This window comes from Manduca sexta, chromosome 5, assembly GCF_014839805.1.
Source record: "Manduca sexta isolate Smith_Timp_Sample1 chromosome 5, JHU_Msex_v1.0, whole genome shotgun sequence".
Lineage (NCBI taxonomy): Eukaryota > Metazoa > Arthropoda > Insecta > Lepidoptera > Sphingidae > Manduca > Manduca sexta.
The window spans coordinates 10,535,423-10,540,416 of NC_051119.1; the positions used below are offsets into that span (position 1 = coordinate 10,535,423).

The 4,994-nt window shown below is 36.4% G+C and overlaps 1 long non-coding RNA gene across 1 annotated transcript; it reads left to right on the plus strand.

Moving 5' to 3' along the window:
- Positions 1-356: 356 nt before the first annotated feature.
- On the plus strand, positions 357-1,859 carry LOC115453612. The gene is made up of 3 exons (XR_003939579.2): positions 357-398; positions 1,027-1,183; positions 1,586-1,859. It is a non-coding gene; the product is annotated as an uncharacterized LOC115453612 (long non-coding RNA).
- Positions 1,860-4,994: the final 3,135 nt, after the last annotated feature.

The window sequence follows — 4,994 nt, forward strand, 5'->3', positions numbered from 1 at the left end:
ATCACCAAATCATTATAAATGGTACCCTATGTGTTATTCTGATGTATAATCAATATTACTGTAAAGTTTCATCCGAATCCGTTCAGTAGTTTTTTCGTGGAAGAGGAACAAACATATGTAAATCCATCCTTACAAACTTTCGCATTTATAATATTAGTAGAATTATAGGATATATTATACAAAGACATTAAACAGTACAGTTAGTTATAAACTGGACATCAGGACCTTTGTGCTCCAAAAGTTATTACTAACTAGCTATAAGTCGCTGTCTTATTTGAAATGTCAGTTGACAAGATGTCACCGCGTCCTTAGATATTAATACAAAAATAACATATTTACAGAAAATATGCTATTATGTGCATTAAATAAGTGCAAATCATGATATGGAAAAATATTAAGTAGGTATTTTACATTAGTGTTTTGCTATTTCACGGTAGATCGAATAACCATAGAATGAACGCAAAATTTTTATATGAAAATATTCCCAATGTCCACTCTATGTAATCTTAAAACTGTTTGATATCATTTAAGGAGATTTACAGATATTTTATGTCTATTGCAATTTTATTAGAAAATTGTCTTACTTATCATCATCCCCGTTTTCTTATCCCATTCCCTTGTGCCGTAAAAATACTTGTTTCAAAAAAGCTGGCATAATTGTGTCAATTGGCGACGGGAATTCAGTTCTCGTTATCGATGGCGAAGGTAAAGGTTTTCCGAAAGATACCCCGAAACCGAAACATATACGTATATACCATTCAAAAGGAACGATAAATGTCGGAAAAAAATACGATAAATATTGACCATCGATAAAAAATCCTGTACATGAATGAGATCTGTAAATCGTTCTCATGATTATAATTAAATTTTACATAAATGATGAAACGAAAGCCGGCAGGAATCGGATTATATGGACCTTTCGCCACTGCTCGTGTTTCGTAACTATCTGGATCCCACTCTGCGTATCCGTAGCGATCTTAAAATTTGCTGCGCCCGTTTAAAAACTATTTTTAATTTCTTTATCAGGTTGTTCATCTGACGTCAAATCAAATCGCAAACAAATTGTGTTAGACAATCCCACATTTCCACGTTCAAGGGATCAAAGGCAAGACGAGTCGATAGCCCATATGCCATAACTACACCAAAAAGATCATTTCCCACAAAACAGTCTTAGATGAGCGAGGTAATAGTCTTTTTACCAACAGAATCCGTACAAAGATTCCACGAAGCGGCGACATCTGCGCGCATTAATAAACGTCACAGCACTGCGGTTACATGGAGCCATTGTTATTAAATTTATTCACAACTAGCGTCTGCCCGCAAAATTCGTTGCGTGGTTTCAATTATTAAATGGGTCTTTGTTTTCTGTATTCAAATTGTTGCGAATATTTTTGATTTTGTAAGTGAACTACATTGTAATACGTATTCACGTCTCGTCGCAACTTACGTGGAATTTTTAATAGATCTTAAATTTTTCTTAAATGTCACTTTACCGTCATCACGCTGATTGTTCATTTTTAAAATTGGAATGACAAAATACTGGTACTTAAGACGTTGAATAAATCGCATCATCTGCCCATTGCAGTCCACTGCTGGACACAGGCCTGTCCCAAGCTACACCACAGAGCTTGCTCTGCGTCTTTATGCATCCAGTCGCTGCCGGCCCTCTTGTGTAAGTCGTCCCGCCATCTGGCCAGAGGGCGTCCCACACTACGTTTGCCAAGACGCCGTCTCCACTCCAAAAAAAACGCATAAAGCCCGGTAATTAAAATGGGTTCATTCTTTTTAAGTTGGAAAACACCAGTGCATACACAAAATTGCTTGGCAACAAAAATAGCTAAAGTGGTAGTATCCACTCAGACAAGTACGCATACAAGAGACGTTACTAGTTACCGCATGGTAAATATGTTCAGAGCGAAAAAAATATTTCTCTTTTTCGCAAATATAAAAAAATAATTGAAATATTTCATGCCTATTGAAGTATCATTCGTACCACAAAGCCGCTCTTGTTAAAAGAACCGATGGCATAATAAAAAATATAAATATTAATCGATTCCATAGTTTTCCGCAATTACTGCTGTACCGCCAGTTTAAACTTTATTCCGCGTCAGTAAAGTCCATTTTAGTCAGAACCGTCTGATGTTAAATCGTTACGGACGAACAGAATTCAAATGGGCAGCAACGCTAACCAGAAACATGCGGTTAGTCATTTTGTCTTCAAATTTATTTACGTGCAAGAGCTCACCGCCATTAAACTATAAAAAGTTTGAAACAAAAATACTCGCGGATGGCATATTTAAAGTTAATTACCCGACATTCTGGAGTAGCATCAAGTCTATTTGAAAGACGTAATTTATAGCTTGACCAGGAAAATAAAAAACCTGCACACGGGCGAAGGTACACTCTCTTAGTTTAAAACTTAACGTGGTCAGTACAAGAAATTGGTTCCATATCTTACCACAAAATGTCGAGGTTTTTTATTTTCTTGTTCAGGTTATACAAAGTTGCTAGTGGTAGGATATATTTTATATCCGCCCGGATAGCGACCACCGTACACAAGGTGTTAAAACTCGCCATAGTGGTCCACATAAGTATGTCGCGTTCCGAGATCAGTCCGTCTATATCCAATTCCAACAGGCCGGCATAATTATGTCAACTGCCTAGGGGTAATCATCTCTCGTCATTCGACATTCTATTAAACACCACTTCACTCACCATCAGGCTTTTTTGATTATAGTTTACAACGTTTGCTACGAATATCCAAACACCTTTACAAACATTAGCATACACAATATTGGAATAAAAAGAAATAGAACTAGACCTGCTTAATTTTTTTACGCGTCTGCAAAATGATCCTGTGCCTGATGGTAAGCGACGTCGGGTCCAAAAAAGTTGCAACTGACGGGAGATTATACCTCGCCAGTCGACACAATTATGCCGGCCTATTTGAAACCAGGTATACACAGGCCTAGTAAATCGGCGATAGCCTAGTAAAACGGCGATAGCCTAGTTGGGTGTGGAACGGTCTGCCAAGACGAATGTCCGCAGGTTCAAAACCCAAGGGCACACACCTCTGACTTTTCTAAAAAATCATGTGTGTATTCTTTGTGAATTTATCGTTCGCTTTGACGGTGAAGGAAAACATCGTGAGGAAACCTGCACATCCGAGAAGTTCTCTATAGGAATTTCGAAGGTGTGTGAAGTCTACCAATCCGCACTAGGCCAGCGTGGTGGACTAAGGCCTAATCCCTCTCAGTAGTAGAGGAGGCCCGTGCTCAGCAGTGGGCAAGTATATAATACAGGGCTGATATTATTATACACAGGCCGATCCCGGAACGCGACACTTACGTGAGCCACTATGGCGGGTTTCACACTTGGTGTACCGTTATCCAGGCGAATACAAATATTTTATCACCAGCTTATGTTCTTACGCACGAGCAATTTCTGCGCACTATATCTCCTATCACCCTAAGTATGTGACGTCATACCCCTAATTTCCTTAGGGATTCGTGTGTATTCACCCGTTTGACCCAATATTTGGTCAAACATCACAGACTAACTAAATGACTATCAACAAATTTGGGTACTGGAAATGTGCTGTACAATGTTAGATCAAATAAGCCAATCTATAGACGGTTTTAATTAATGATTTGGTTTGGATGTAACGTGGGGCAATCAATTTCTGTTTGGGTTTTAACTGAACAAGCATTTTGGTATAGACATAAATAATTTGTGAGTTAGTATTAGCTTTGGTGGAGTTTGATAATGAACATTGGCAATATTTTTAATACATTTTACAGCAAAATTGCCTGTACAGCAAATAGTATTTCGATATCCATATAAAATAATATCATATACTCTTTTAACTAGATATATAGAATATAGTATACATAGCTTTGTAGGTCAGTCCTTCTGGTTGTGTTCAATGCTAAGCTATACATTGTAGTCAGTGTAACTACTGGACATAATAAGACTCAACATCTCATGTCTCAGGATGGCGAGCGCAGTGGAATACTTATCAATACTTTCTAATTCAAGGTGTTGGATGGTGCTTCTTCTATTTATGTGAATCTCATCTCGTCATTCAAAGCAAGGAAAAATACAGACTTTTGTAACTCATAAAAAACCTTGTTAATTTTTTATACACATTACTTAAACAGCTATAAGAAAACAGAAGATATATTCAATCTCTAAAAAGTTATGTAGATAAGTATTATGTAATATACTATAACATCTACCCATAATATAGACGTGACCTCTTATTATATCGAGAAACACACGAAATGAAACAGCATCTTCTCTATACAAGTCCGTTTTTAAGAGACAGGGCATACCTCAGTCGAATTATCAACACTCCAGACTGCCTTTATAAATCAAATACACTTCTTCAAGCAACTGTCAGCAAAATACAATTAAAATTTAATCGAAGCCAATGCAAGTGGAAGCCGCCAATAATTCACGGGTCAATAAATAAATTGAATCACGCCGTCTACGGAAGTGCAACTTTATGGAAATAGTAAATGGTAATATTCACAAGACAGTGTAAATACGGTTGGCAAAAACGTGATTTTTAAACGTTAAACCTTTGTGTTCGTATTCGATCATTAAGATATACATGGTAAAGGTTATTTTGTAATGAATGGTATGGTTGCTATTTTTGTTAACTAACTTCGGAAAAGGAGTTTGGATGATATTTAAATCTGCATATTTTTGTAATAGACTAATATAATTATCGATTACTATTTAAAAACAGTACCACAGTAAAAATATTTTAGCAAATCTTTGTCAAAGATTTTCGAACTTTAAGATATTTGTAGTAAAGTTAATTTTGTAAAGAATGTTATCGTTACTATTTTTGTTGATTAACTTCGGAACAGAATGTTGATATCTAAATCGTATTTATGTAATAGAGTATAATTGGTATCGATTATAAAGCTATTGAGTTTCAAAGACTGTATTTTTTTGACTGCCTCGGTGGCGTAGTTGTATTGCAT